The 15,725-nt window shown below is 42.6% G+C and overlaps 1 pseudogene; it reads left to right on the top strand.

Annotated features, from left to right (window-relative positions):
• Nucleotides 1-10,111: 10,111 nt before the first annotated feature.
• Nucleotides 10,112-10,233, top strand: LOC132542866 (small nucleolar RNA SNORA70; annotated as a pseudogene).
• Nucleotides 10,234-15,725: the final 5,492 nt, after the last annotated feature.

Raw genomic sequence — 15,725 nt, 5'->3', positions numbered from 1 at the left:
TCTGCCCACCTGACGACCATTGCTTTTTTGTGTTAGGAAAGATCCCACCTCTCCCTGTATCATGGATGTACACTTGGCTATTTGACAAATTGGCACAGGACACCACTAAAGTCTCTTGGGCGGGGGTGGGGGGGAGGAGGAGTGCTTCTTTCCTCTCTCAGTGGTACTAAATGAAAACCCATCATTGTCTGAATTGACTTCCATTTCTGAAAGCAGTTTCTCAGCAAGACTGAGTCTGCTTACTAGAGACTTGCCCAGCCAGGTCCCTGGCACCTTGGTGATGCCTTCCTACCTTGTAGACAACACAGTGGGAGGTTCTCTGGAAGGTCAGAAAGAGGGTGTTTTCAATAGCTCTTCATGGTTGTCTTATCTTCCATGTGTGTACAATTTAGCCTGTGGGTTAGGAAAGGGATGGTGAGTCTGGTTCTCATTTGAACTGATTCCATAACAGTGGCCATTCTTTTTTTGGGGGGAGGGCTCGGGTTGTAGTGTCAGCATAAGTTCTAAAGACCTAAATTGACTGTGTTTTAATATTAAAGAAAACACAGTAGGGTCAAAGATGGGTGAGAGATAGGAAAGACTTCCCCCAGGCTTGGTGCTGTTATGGGGATTCAAAATGGTAACCATTGGTTGGTTCCGTGGAGAAACTTTGGCTTCCACCTGTTGTGAATTTCTGTAGAGGTTGCTGCTTCTCTGCAGAACTTCAGAGTTTCTCTCCCATCTTTTCCTTTTGCTGGGGTATAGAGTAGGGTGGTGAGTGGCAGCTCACTTGACTTTACTTCTAGAAGGAAGTAGTAGGGGACCTTGGAAGCAAGCTACCATTGACACCCCCCTCCCCCAAGAGAAAGGTAGTCTGAGTTTTCTTTAATCATATTTTCCCAGGTGAGGGAACCTTGGCATAGCAGTCCCTAGCAGTCGAAGCTCAGTGGGCTGGAGGGTGTTTCCCCTTAGTTGGAGATAAGGAAGATTTGCTTTCAGAATTTCAATGCTTCAGTGCCTGGATGAGCTCTAGCCCCAAGGGTAGCTATGGCTCATTGATAAGTTGTTGACTTATTTTACCTCAGACCTCAGTAAACCTTAGATTCCCTTTCCAGATGAATCCCACATTAGCTTCTCTGAATTCTGCAGACCACCCCGTGCAAGAGAGGCTTGGTGAGACTTGGGCTGGTGATAAAAATCTGACTTTCTCCAGGCTTTGCCACTCTTGGCTAACGTCATGTCCAGGGTCCCCTGATGCCAGACATATCACGCCTTGAAATTCTTTGTTGGTAGTAATGGGACATAATCTGCAGGGATAAACTTAGACCTAATGATTTAAAAAAAAAAATTATTACACTGGGGTCTTTAATTCCATGGAATGCTCAGTTATTTTTGGCAGCATCATTAGTGCTATAATTTTCCTGCGTTGGGGGATAACATCTTAATAGGGGAGATAGGTTGAAGAAAAAAAAGCATGGAAACTGAGTAGAGTTGAAAGGCCTAATTCCAGGGACCTGTCCAAGGGATAAGCTCTAAGAATGTTTATAGGCTCAAATGTCAGCGGTGGGTTTCTTAATTTTAAACACATGAGAATTCCTTGTGGTTTCTCAGCATTTCTAGGGAATGATCTTGATCTTAAGGAAAGATTAACCCAGGTGAGCATGTAAGAGGCAGATGGGTAGAAGAGGGCATCTGGGCATTTTACCCCTGCTTGAGGCTAAATGACTTGGTTTTTATGGGTTGAATTATTTCCCCCCACAGCCCTTCTCCCCCCCCAAAAAAAATTGTCTGCATCATAATCCCAGGACTCTCAAATGGCCTTATTTGCAAGTAGGGTTGTTGGTAATTAAATGAAGATGAGGTCATTACTGAAGTGGAGTGTGCCTTTATCCGATGTGACTTGTGTCCTTGTAAGAGGCACATTCATGAGGGGAAAGCCATGTCGTTCGTTGGAGGCAGAAATGGGAGCGAGGCAACTGCAAGTTCAGGAACTCCATCAAGGAGGGCTGGCTACCATTAGTAGCTGGAAGAAGGCAGGGAGGAATCTTCCTCTGTAAATTTCAGGAAACGAGACCAGAGGACTGTTCAGCACTGGCTTATTATGGTGGTGCTGGGGATTGAACCTGGGACTCAGAGCTTTAAGCATGGAGGTCTTTTGTATAACTATTACGTTTCCCCAGCCTTGTGGGGTTACTTCTCTACATTCTGACTGAAAATCAACACTGTGGTCTTATCACTGGGAACCTCTTCACTATTAGATGCATTAGGGTTCCCCAGTCCGTTCCTTTTATTTTGCGTTTGATGGATGTTAACTAAATCATTGTGGCATAAAAATTATATGAATCAGTGTATTGTACACAAGATGGGCACACTACTATATACCAACTATCTCAGATAAATAAAAGAGAAACAGGACAACTAAATGTAATGTGTTATCCTGGGTGATAATTCACTTTTCACCTGATGGTATAGAACCCACTTGATAGTCATTTTTTTGTCTCTGACTGGGTTGGAGTAGAGTGTGGGGATCCTGCAGGACACCAGATCTTCTTCTGAGGGAGAATGGGAAGCCGGTAGGATTTGGGCCATGAAGAATTCTTGAGTTGTATTTTGGGGAAAAAAAAGTTTTTTATTTTATTTACTTATTTATTTTTTTAAACTTTTTTTTTTTTTGCCTCCAGGGTTATTGTGGGGGCTCGGTGCCTGCACCACGAATCCACTGCTCCTGAAGACCATTTTATTCCCTTTAGTTGCCTTTGTTGTTTTGTCATTGTTGTGGTTATTATTATTGTTGTTGTTGTTACTGTCTTTGGATAGGACAGAGAGAAATGGAGAGAGGAGGGGAAGACAGAGGGGGGGAGAGAGAGAAAGACACGTGTAGACCTGCTTCACCACCTGTGAAGTGACTCCCCTGCAGGTAGGGAGCTGGGGGCTTGAACCGGGACCTTATGCTGGTCCTTGCGCTTTGCACCACGTGTGCTTTAACCCGTTGCACTACTGCCCGACTCCCCCCAAAAAGTTTTTTTTTATATTTATTTTATGGCAGCAATAGGCCAGAGCAATGAACGCTCTGGTACATTTACTGCCAGGATTGAACTTGGGTCTCATGAGTGCAAATCCTGAGCTCTGGTGCTGGCTGAGCCATTCCCCACAACTGCTTTGACTGATATTTTTAAAGAAGCAGTCTTAAAAAGCCTGGTGAAGGGTGGGGATAGATAGTATAATGGTCATGCAAAGAGATTCTCTCTCTCTTTTTTTATTTCTTTATTTCTTTATTGAGGAATTAATGTTTTACATTCAACAGTAAATAAAATAGTTTGTACATGCATAACATTTCCCAGATTCCCATTTAACAATACAACCCCCACTATGTCATTCATCATCTTTCATGGACCTGTATTCTCCCCACCCACCCATCCTCCCCAGAGTCTTTTACTTTGGTGTAATACTCCAATTCCATTTCAGGTTCGACTTGTGTTTTCTTTTCTAATCTTGTTTTTCAACTTCGGCCTGAGAGTGAGATCATCCCATATTCATCCTTCTGTTTCTGACTTATTTCACTCAACATGAAATTTTCAAGGTCCATCCAAGATCGGCTGAAAATGGTGAAGTCACCATTTTTCACAGCTGAGTAGTATTCCATTGTGTATATATACCACAACTTGCTCAGCCACTCATCTGTTGTTGGACACCTGGGGCAAAGAGATTCTCATGCCTGAGGCTCCAGACTTCTAGGTTCAGTGCCCCATACCACCATAAACCAGAGCTGAGCAGTGCTGTGGCTCAAAAACAAAAAAATATCATGTATGGCAAATACAGATTTATATTGATACAGCTGTATGGTATATGATGATTATATGCTATAAAGTGTTTAGTGATTTGTACTCTGTGGCATGCAGTGGTATATTCTGTATATGTGATATGTAATGATATATATGTCAAAGTAGACACTGCTTGATTTTTTTTATTTTTATTACCACCAGGGTTATTGCTACATGGCTCAATGCCTACATGATGAATCCACTGCTTCCAGTGGTCATTTTTCTTTTAATTTAATAGGGCAGATAGAAATTGGAGTGGGGGGGTGGGATAAACATGGAGAGTAACACCTGTAGTACCTTCTTCACTGTTCCTAAAGCTTCCCCCCTGCAGGTGGGGACAGAAGCTTGAACCTGAGTCCTCATGCACGATAATGCCTTGCACATGCTTAGCCAGGTGTGCCACTACCCAGCCTGTGACATTGCTCATTTATTGAACACATACTGTTGTATCCGCTGTATGAATTCTCCCATCCAACTCACCCCTTGTTCAGCCCCTGGCCCATTCATCCTCTCTGTTCACAGTTTTTGGCAGGACCCTTTGCTCACAATGGTGTCAGCAGGACTGGTGGTGACATGGACAGACATCAAGAAAGAGGATTCAATATGCTTTCATCACCTACCTGAGCACAATTATCTGGATTAATTTCCTTACTAGAGTGTTTGGAAAATCCATGGATAAATCCTACTGTGACAGCTGTCTCTTCATCATAGTTTAATCTACTGTCTTCATATGTCCTTAATAAAATTTATTAATGACAGCAAGGAATAGAGAGCAAATCAGAACATCACTTGGCACATGTAATGCCACTCAAACTCTAAAACTCATGCTTGAGAGTTAAGTATTTTATCTACTGAATCCTCCTCCCAGGCCACCACAGTATATATTTATGTATATTTATAAACAGACACTTATTTATTCCCTGAAGGATGGATATCCACTGTTTTCCAGTCTGCATGATTATAAATCATGTCAGCCGAGACTGTCCCAGAGGGAACCTTAGCCAGTAGTTTTACTTCCAGGACTGTGTCCTGAGGAAATGAAAACCATCCATGATCCTGGCTTTTGTTATGTGTTAATCACTCACAGAAATGTTTCCATTTATCAACATAACAACCAGGAGTATTTCTCTTTATCTTTATTTATTGGATAGAGACAACCAGAAATTAAGAAGGTGATAGGGAGAGAAACAGACACCAGCCCCACTTGTGAAGTTTTCCCCCTGCAGGTGGGGACCAAGGACTTGAACCTGGGTCCTTACGCATTGTAACGTGTGTTCAACCAGGTGTGCCACTACCTGGTCCCCTAGGAGTATTTCTCTACACCTCACTCCCGAACTTATTATTTATTTATTTTTAAAAAGAATTTATTCATGAGAAAGATAGAAGGAGAGAAAGAACCAGACATCACTTTGGTACACGTGCTGCTAGGTTTGAACTTAGGACCTCATGCTTGAGAATCTAATGCTTTATCCACCATGCCACCTCCCAGACCACGTCTTTGAACTTTCTGCCTGCATGATTCTACTGCTTCAACTGACAACTCTAGTCTTTTTTTTTTTTTTTTAATTATTACTAGCACAAAAGAAAAAAAAAAAAAGACCAGAGAAACCATAGCAGCACTCGGCAAATGTCCGTGTCAGTGAGCGAGACCAGAGGAGAGAGACACGTGCTGCTGGGGCCTCAGCTCGGGGCCTCACGCAGGTGTTGAGCACTGAGCCTTGTGGATTCCAGAGCTCTAGCCACTGCAACCTCCTGGGATGGCGGACTTTTTTTTTTTCCTCCAGGGTTCTTGCTAGGGCTCGGTGCTCCACTGCTCCTGGAGGCCATTTTCTCCTCCATTTTTTTTTATAGGACAAAGAGAAATTAAGAGGGGGAGAGACAGACACCTGCAGACCAGCTTCGCTGCTTATGAAACATCCCCCGTGCAGGTGGGGGGAGCCAGGGGCTCAAATCCGGATCCTTGCAGTGGTCCTTGTGCTTAGTACTATGTGCACTCCCGAACTTATTTATTCATATCAGAGCACTGCTCAGCTCTGATTTATGGTGGTGTGGAGCCTGAGGCATGAAAGTCTTTTTGCATAACCAGTATGCTATCTGCTCTGCCCTCATAACTTTAAAAAAAAAGATTTATTCCCTTTTGTTGTCCCTGTTTTATTGTAGTTATTATTGTTGTTGTCGACGTCGTTGTTGTTAGGACAGAAATGGAGAGAGGAGGGGAAGACAGAGATAGGGAGCAAAAGACAGACACCTGCAGACATGTTTCACCTCTTGTGAGGCGACCCCTCTGCAGGTGGGGAGTTGGGGGCTCGAACTGGGATCCTTATGCCTGTCCTTGCACTTTGCACCACCTGTGCTTAACCTGTTGTGCTACCGCCCTACTCCTATATAATGAACTTTTTAAAGTGATATATATATATATAATTTAATATATATATATATATATATATATATTAAAGACTTAATTTACTAGTGAGCAAGAACCGTAGCATCACTCTGGCACACGTGATGGCCAGAGATTGAATTCAGGATTCATGCTGGTGAATCCATTTTTTGTTGTTTATTTTCCCTTTTGTTGTCCTTTTTTAAATTGTTGTAGTTATTGTTGTCGCTGTTGTTAGAACAGAGAGAAATGGAGAGAGGATGGGAAGACAGAGAGGGGGAGAGACAGACAGACACCTGCAGACCTGCTTCACTACCTGTGAAACAACTCCCCTGCAGGTGGGGATCCGGGGGCTCGAACTGGGATCCTTATGCCAGTCCTTGTGCTTTGTGCCATGTGCGCTTAATCCGCTGGGCTCCTGAATCCACTGTTTTATCTACTGTATCTTCCTGGGTCATGACAGCCCATTTCTTTCATGTGTGAGGACCTGGTGATTCCCTGGCACTGGGTATGACAGAGCAGTTTTCTAGTCTCAAGTAAATAAATAGGGGCTGAGTGGTGGTGCACCTGGTTGAGCACACATGTTACCATGTACAAGGACCTGGGTTTGAGCCCCAATCCCCTACCTGCAGGGGGAAAGCTTTGCAAGTGGTGAAGCAAGTCTGAAACTGTCTTTCTCCCCCTTTACCTCCCCCTTCTCTCTCAATTTCTGCCTATCTCTATCCAAAAATAAAGATTAAGTAAATAAAGTGCACCATTTGTCTTGTGAAACCATCACTGCTATCAAGATAATGAATCTATCACCTGCACAATTTTCCTGGAGTTTTGGTTCTGTCTCTGCCTTCTCACCCACACAATCAACTCATGACCTTCTTTTTGTCACTTGAGTACTTTCACTTTCTTACACTTACATAGAGATGTAAGCACATGCAGTGTACACTTTTATTTATTAGTTTATTTTTTTTTATACCAGAGCACTTGTATAAAAAAAATAAAGTAAAATTCAGCTCTGGTTTATGGTGGTGCTGGGGATGGAACCTGAGTCCATGGAGCCTCAGGCATGAAAATCTTTTGCATAACCGTTATGCTGTCTCCACAGCCCCAGTGTACATTTTTCTTTGCCTTTATTCCTTCATGTAGTGCTGGTGAGACCTACTATGTTTCCACTTGTGGACACTTTGTTCCTTTTCACTGCCAGGAAGTACTCCATTGTATGGCTTTGTTATAATATGCTGATCTAATCCCCAGTTGAAAGACATTTGGGTTGTTTCCAGGTGTCATCTGTGACAAATCAAACTACTATGAGCACTCACGTCCACATGAATAGTGTCATTACTTTCCTTTGGGAAAGCTCAGGTGGAAAGTGTGTTTGTGTCCTACCTTCTGACCTCCTCTACTGACATTTCCACTCCTTAGAGCTAAGGGGTCGGGGAGGGGCACAGAGTATAGGAGTGGTTGGGTTACCATTCCTTGTCTTTTTCAAGGTCTGGAATCTCCATACCTTGTGCTGGGGATATTGGCAGTAGGGAATCACATTTGGGCATGAAGTCTTAGGAAGGGACTATGGTTTCTCAGACATTTTTGTTTGTTGCAACCAAGGGATTTTGCTACTGACACCTAGTGGGTTGATGCTTACATCTTAAAATGCATAGGACAGTTTTGTTTCCCAACCAAACAAAGAAGGATTTGACTCCAAATGTTGGCTGTTATATAAACTGAAGATGTCTGGAAACATTACTCAAGCCCTTAAGAGGATTTATTTCTCAGTGGATTTTTTTTCTTAATTTCTTTCTCTTCTCCCCCTCCTTTATTTCTTCCTTTCTTTCTCTCTTTCTCTCCCTTTCTTCCTTTCTCTCTCTCTCTCTTTCTCTTTCTTTCTTTCTTTCTTTCTTTCTTTCTTTCTTTCTTTCTTTCTTTCTTTCTTTCTTGCCTTCTCCTATTTTAAAAGAGGCAGAGAGTGAGTGACCATAGCACTGAAGGTCCTTTCAATGTGGTGGGGCCAGGTTTGAACTTGGGTCAAGAAGCAACACACTATGCAAATATTTTGCCACTTCTTCTTGGTAGGTTATATCCTCACATTTCTATATAGTCTAGACATTTTAAAACAAAAATATGCAGGGTGGGGGAGATAACATAATGGTTATGCAAAATAGGTTTGTGCCTGAGGCTCTGAAGCTTCAGGTTCAATCCATTCCACCACTACAACCAGACTAAGCAGTGCTCTGGTATAAAACAAAAAATGTTGAATGGTAGTCCGGGAGGTGGTGCACTGGCTAAGGCACTGGACTCTCAAGCATGAGGTCATGGGTTCGATCCCTGGCAGCACATGTGCCGGAGTGATGTCCGGTTCTTTCTCTCTCTCCTATATTTCTCATTAATAAATAGATAAAATATTTGAAAAAAAAAAGTGTTGAATGAATGAATGTTTGAATAAATGCAAAATGTGAAAAAACCCAAAGAGATCCATGGTCCCAGGCTCAATCTGCAGCACCACCAGAACTGAGCAATGCTGAGAGAGAGAGAGAGAGAGAGAGAGAGAGAGAGAGAGAGAAGGAGTAGAAGAAGATATGGAGATGTGGGCTGGTGAAATATCTTGCTTGGATAGTATGCTATTTTGCCATGTACTTGACATCAGGTTCAAGCCTGGCCCCCACTGCATTGAAGGAGAAGCCTCAGTGCTGTGGTCCCTTTCTCTTTGTCTTGTCTTGAGATGCAAAAACCAAAACCAACCAAACAACCCAAAGAGATGAAAAGATCTGCACCTGGTGTGACTGATACCTAGATTTGGGCTTGGTGCTGTGTTCCATGTAGGAACTGTACCTTATTCTTTACCAGGAGTTGCCAATGACCCAGCTGAAGCCAATAAACTTGCTGAAATCCCTCCATCTTTTCTCTCCCTTTCATTTCCCAACTGGTCAATGAAAGGGGAAATATAGGGGATCTTATAGGTAAAAAGTGAAGGCCTCTAACTCAGTTCCCCCTTTCCTTCCTGGCTCTGTCTTCAGTACCCTAGCCCAACTTTGTTCCTGTTCCTTTTTCTCTCTGAACTGAAAAATACTAGCATCCTGTGAGCAGGAGATTTTGTCTCACCGCTGACATGTTAATTTTCTTACCCCACAAAATAGAAAAAAAAAAAAAAAAGCAGTGGGGTAAGGACATTCAAGAAAATCCTCAGAACCTGAATTTTCTTGGCTGTTTCCTTTGAATTGGTGTATTCCTTACCCACAATTGCTAACTAGTTTTAGCTGATGACAGAATGAATTTAAATGCCACAGTTTCTGTACCCCCTACTGCCTTCCCACAGGAAATATGTACCATATACCTGTTTACACATGTAATAGCTTGGGGAGGACAGGTGAGAGTCAGTGGGAGGGTTGTCTGGGCAGGGAACAAAATTCTGGTAGTCAGCAAAATGGGTCTTTCATTCTGTGTGCATATATATATATATATATAATTATTTTTAACAGAGCACTGAATAGCTCTGGCTTTTGGTGGTATGGGGGATTGAACCTGGAACTTGGAGCCTCAGGCATGAGTCTGTTTGCACAACCATTATCCTATCTACCTCCTGCCCTCAGTTGCTTTTTTTAAAAAATATTTTATTTATTAGATAGAGACAAAAATTGGGAGGGTGGAAAGAGAGAAAGAGAGACATCTGTAGCACTACTTCACCATTTGTGAAAGCTTTCCCCTTGCAGGTGGGGCCTGGGACTTGAACCTGGGTCCTTGTTCTTTATAACATCTATGCACAGCCAGGTGCACCCTCTCTTCCCCAGTTTCAGTTTTAACTTGTATGTGCTCAAAACAAAACCTACTCTTGGCTGGGGAGGTGGTTTAGTTGTTAGAGTACAGGACTTACATGTGAGCTCCTGAGTTCAGTTCCCCAGCACTTCTCATTAAAGTAAATACCTCTTATTTTAAAAACAAAACAACATAGGCTATCAACCCCACAGACTCTTCCCATGATGCCCAATGTGCAATGGCTGCAAATAGCAGCCTTCTAGGGAGTGTTTGCAGCCTGTACAAGTTGCCTAAGGGACCTTGGAGAGAAGTCTTCCCACTGGATATTCATTTCTTGCCTGACCACCTGCTGTCTTAGACTTCAAATGAGAATGAGTATGTGGGATGCCTTTGAAAAGCCCAGGGCATGGTGGCAGAGTCCAAATATTCCAAGTCATCCAAATACATCTGCACCAAGCTGTAGAACAAGGAGCATCATCTGATTGAGATCCTGTGCAGAGTCAAACTCAAGTTCCCTGGTTGCCAGAAGATGCCTATCTTCAAAGAAGTGGGGCTTCAGCAAGTTAAAGATGCATTAATTTGAAGACATAGTGGCCAGGAAGTACCTCACCCCAAATGGCTATGGAGTCAAACTGGTCACCTGGATGAGTGGTGGGCCCTGTACTCCTGAGAACCTTAGAGCCACCCCTTTCTTAATCATGTCCAATAAACCTGCATCCTACCATCAAACAAATAAAACAAAAACCCAAACCTATTAAACCCATAAAGATAATGGGTTCAATGAAAAGACTAAAGAAGAAACACTGTAACACAACGTATAGAAAAAAAGAAGGCATACCTGCTTTATGCTATTTAATTTATCAGTTAATTCTCTTAAGGATCAAACAGGGCTGCATGAGCTGTACCCAGTCACTAAGTGGCAGAACAAAACTCAGGACTGCATTCAGGGGCTGCTTATCAGCCAGCATTATGGTGCCCCAAAAGTTGTTACTAATTTTGCCACCCAGATTTCCACTGGAGCTTCATGCCTAAATGGTTTCACTGTTCCTGGTGGAGTCTAGTTTTAAATAGGGGGTGAGAGACAGAGAGGAATAGAGCGAAAAAGATTTCCCTTTACATGGTGCTCCCATGAAGAGGCCAGGGGCTTGCACCCAGGAACTGGTGCATGGTCAAGTGTGTATTCTATTAGGCGAACTATTGCCTGACCCCTGGATCTTCCAATATCAAGCACTCAGGGTGTGACAGCCACCATCTTAGACAATTTTGTTTGTTTATTTACTTATTTATTGGGTATACACAGAGAAATTGCGATGGGTGGGGGAGATAAAGAGGGAGAGAGACACCTGCAGCACTACTTCACCACTCATGAAGATTTCCCCCGCAGGTGGGGACCAGGGGCTTGAACCTGGGTCCTTGTGCACTATAATGTGAGCACTTAGCCAGGTATGCCACCTCCTGACCCCAACACTTCTTTGTATTAGACTAATTCATTCTTCCCAGCAAAACACAGGAGGTATTATAGTCCCTCCTCCACTTCCAAACGGGGAAATTGATGCACAGAGTGGCACATTGCTGCTCAAAGTCCCTTCCACCCCCACTCCAAACTTGGAAAGTATGATATCTCATAAAGGATCTGTGATTCCAGAGTTCTGTTCTTGGGAAAAATCAGCCTCTCCTGGGGAAAGGCAGCAGGCTTTGGAAGGACACTATACTTTAGGTCCTGGTTGTAAGGGAGGGGCTGGAAACAGGACTGTCCTGTGAGGTTAATGCTGCATGGCATCAAAGTATGTAGCTCAGTGCCTGGCAGATAGTAAGTGCTTGGTGGTGATTTCTATCTTTTAAAAAGATATATATATACTTATTTATTTTTATTATTGGATAGAGACAGGGAGAAATTGGGGCGGGAGATAGAGAGAGGTGAAGAAACAGAGAGATAGCTGCATCCCTGCTTCACCACTCATGAAGCTTTCCCCCTGCAAGTGGGGACCAGGGGCTTGAACTCAGGTCCTTGGGCACTGTTATGTATGCGCTTAACAAGGTACACCACCACCTGGCCCCGTTTGTAGTCCCATTTTTGATCCATGTGGAATTAAAAAGGAGAGAAGGAAAAAAAAAGAGGAGGAAGAGAGAGGAATAAGGGAAAGCATGAAGTCCCAGTATGTTGTCCACCCTCTCAGCCCTGTCCCTTCAGAGTCCCAACCCTATGAGTCAACTTTTTTTTTTGCAATATATATGTATATGTGTGTGTGTATATATATATATATATATATATAGAGAGAGAGAGAGAGAGAGAGAGAGAGAGAGAGAAAGAGAGACAGAGATGCAGAGAACACAACACTTTCCTCAATGCTGTAGGAGCCAGGCTCAAATCTGGGTCATTCACATGGCAAAGCCAGTGTGCTAGCCAGGTGAATTATTATGCCAGTCTAACAGCCACTTTCTACAGATCATTTTTCCTTCTACCTCTCACAACTATACCTGCTCACCCCTTCTGCAGCTTGATCTCTCACTAGGGCAAGATCTCTTTCTGGATGTTCCCTAACTCCAGATTGACTTGAGTATCCTTTCAGTTCCCATCACACCCTGCAACTGTGTGGTAATTGTAGTACTGGCCCCACCTTCTCCTGCTCCTGTCGTTGAAGAAGTGGCTGTACTGCCTGTATTGTTGTATTCCACTAGGTAGCTGGCAATATGGCTCTTAGTAGAAGTTGAGTTAATATCCATTAAATGAATAAACAAATGTATTCATATAGAAATTTTAGGAAATGCTGAAGTAGAGACTCTTTATCAAGGCAATTAAGACATTCAACCATCTGTTCATCCATCCATCCACCATGCTAATTCCTGGATGTGTAACAACAAGGTAAAGTTTCTCCTGCATCTATTACATGAACCAGACATCAACACAACAATCACATGCAAATGCAACTAGCAACTTGGTGTACACTGTATGGAGAAAGAATGGTGAGCATTAGAACCCCTGTAGTAGGGTTATAGTAGTATAGCAGTAAGCTATACTCTCCCCATCAAGATCCCAAGCACATTTTTTAGGAGAATAGGACAAATGCTACAAATGTTTATCTGGAACCAGAAAAGACCTAGAATTGCCAAAACAATTTTGGGAAGACAGAACAGAACTGGAGGCATCACACTCCTAGATCTCAAATTGTATTATAGGGCCATTGTCATCAAAACTTCTTGGTACTGGAACATGAATAGACACACTGACCAGTGGAATAGAATTGAGAACCCAGAAGTAAGCCCCCACACCTATGGACATCTAATCTTTGACAAAGGGGCCCAGATTATTACATGGGGAAATCAGAGTCTCTTTAACAAATGGTGTCGGAAAAAATGGGTTGAAACATGCAGAAGAATGAAACTGAACCACTGTATTTCACCATATACAAAAGTAAATTCCAAGTGGATCAAGGACTTGGATGTTAGACCACAAACTATCAAATACTTAGAGGAAAATATTGGCAAAACTCTTTTCTGCATAAATTTTAAAGACATCTTCAATAAAACAAATCCAATTACAAAGAAGACTAAGGCAAGCATATACCTATGGGACTACATCAAATTAAAAAGCTTCTGCACAGCAAAAGAAACCATTACCAAAACCAAGAGACCCCTCACAGAATGGGAGAAGAGCTTTACATGCCATACATCAGACAAGAGGCTAATAACCAAAATATATAAAGAGCTTGCCAAACTCAAGAAAACAAATAACCCTACCCCAAAATGGGGGGAGGACTTGGACAGAATATTCACCATAGAAGAGATCCAAAAGGCCGAGGAACACATGAAAAAAATGCTCCAAGTCTCTGATTGTCAGAGAAATGCAAATAAAGACAACAATGAGATACCACTTCACTCCTGTGAGAATGTCATACATCAGAAAAGGTAGCAGCAGCATCAAATGCTGGAGAGGTTGTATTGTCAAAGGAACCTTCCTGCACTGCTGGTGGGAATGTCAATTGGTCCAACCTCTGTGGAGAACAGTCTGGAGAACTCTCAGAAGGCTAGAAATGGACCTACCCTATGACCCTGCAATTCCTCTCCTGGGGATATATCCTAAGGAACCCAACATACCCATCCAAAAAGATCTGTGTACACATATGTTCTTAGCAGCACAATTTGTAATAGCCAAAACTTGGAAGCACCCCAGGTGTCCAACAACAGATGAGTGGCTGAGCAAGTTGTGGTATATATACACAATGGAATATTATTAAAAACAGTGACTTAACCATTTTCAGCCAATCTTGGATGGACCCTGAAAAATTCATGTTAAGTGAAATAAGTCAGAAACAGAAGGATAAATATGGGATGATTTCACTCTCAGGCAGAAGTTGAAAAACAAGATCAGAAGAGAAAACACAAATAGAACCTGAAATGGAATTGGCGTATTGCACCAAAGTAAAAGACTCTGGGGTGGGTTGGTGCCGGAGGGAAATACAGGTCCAAAAAGGATGACAGAGGACCTAGGGGTGGGTTCTATTGTTATATGGAAAACTGGGAAATATTATGCATGTACAAAATATTGTATTTACAGTCAAATGTAAAACATTAATTCCCCAATAAAGAAAGAAAGGAAGAAAAAAAGAAAGAAAGAAAGCTATACTCCTAGCATCCAGCAGCAGTTGGGAAAATGTTTTGGGCCAGGGTCAGTGTTTCTTGCATCCATGGAATTGTGAATATTCAATTTAAAATTGTATCTCCAGGTGTAGCAAGAAGCCCCTCACTTGTGTTCCCATAATCCCCTGCATTTACAGGAGATGCCGTCTGCACAGTGGCTTTCTGTTTGACTGAGTGACTCTTACAGGTTAGGACTGTTTTGTCTTACAGCATTCCTGCATCAGAGCTAAAATTTATGACTAATACAGCTTAGGAAGAAGACCAGAAAGAAACAGTGGACTGGAAGATGGTGCAGTGGAAAAAGCCTTGGATCCTCAAGCATGAAATCCAGAGTTCAATCCCTGGTATCACATGTAGCAGAGTGACACTCTGCTTCATGCTCTCTCTTCTCCATCCTCCATAAATACGTAAATAAGTAAATATTTTAGATGGACCTGTAAATTACCTAACTTAGATATTGTGTTACTTTGCTATATGCATGACTCAGGTTTGAGCCTAACCGTCACCACAATGAAGGGATCTTTGGTGCTGTGGTCTCTTTAACTCTGTCTCTATCTAAATTAGTGATGATGGTGGTTATGATTATGATAGTGGTGAAAGAAACAATCTGATTTTTAGCTAGATTTCAAAGTCTTAGTTTTCTTGTTCACTAAGTGCATGGATATATGAATGGAAGGATGAATAGATGGTTGATGTCTGAATGGGCAGATGGAGGATAAATGAATGGGCTGGATAAATGTCTTTATTTATTTATTGGGGAATTAATGTTTTACATTCAACAGTAAATACAATAGTTTGTACATGCATAACATTCCCCAGTTTCCCATATAACAATACAACCCCCACTAGGTCCTCTGTCATCCTTCTGGATAAATGTCTTAATAGTCTTCTCTAAGATTTAGTACTCGGGGGTCAGGTGGTAGCACACCGGGTTAAGTGCACATGGTGCCAAACTCAAGGACCAGCATAAGGATCCCCCTTATAGCCCCGGGCTTAAGAGCATGTGGTGCAAAGTGCAAGGACCCGCGAAGGATCCCGGTTGGAGCCCCCTGCTCCCCACCTGCAGAGGGGTAGCTTCACAGGCGGTGAAGCAGGTCTGAAGGTGTCTTTCTCTCCCCCTCTGCCTTCCCCTCCTCTCTCCATTTCTCTCTACCCAACAACAACCA

This window comes from Erinaceus europaeus, chromosome 1 (assembly GCF_950295315.1).
Source record: "Erinaceus europaeus chromosome 1, mEriEur2.1, whole genome shotgun sequence".
NCBI lineage: Eukaryota > Metazoa > Chordata > Mammalia > Eulipotyphla > Erinaceidae > Erinaceus > Erinaceus europaeus.
Note: the sequence above shows the minus strand (reverse complement) of the source record. Positions and strands in the feature narration are given on the sequence as shown.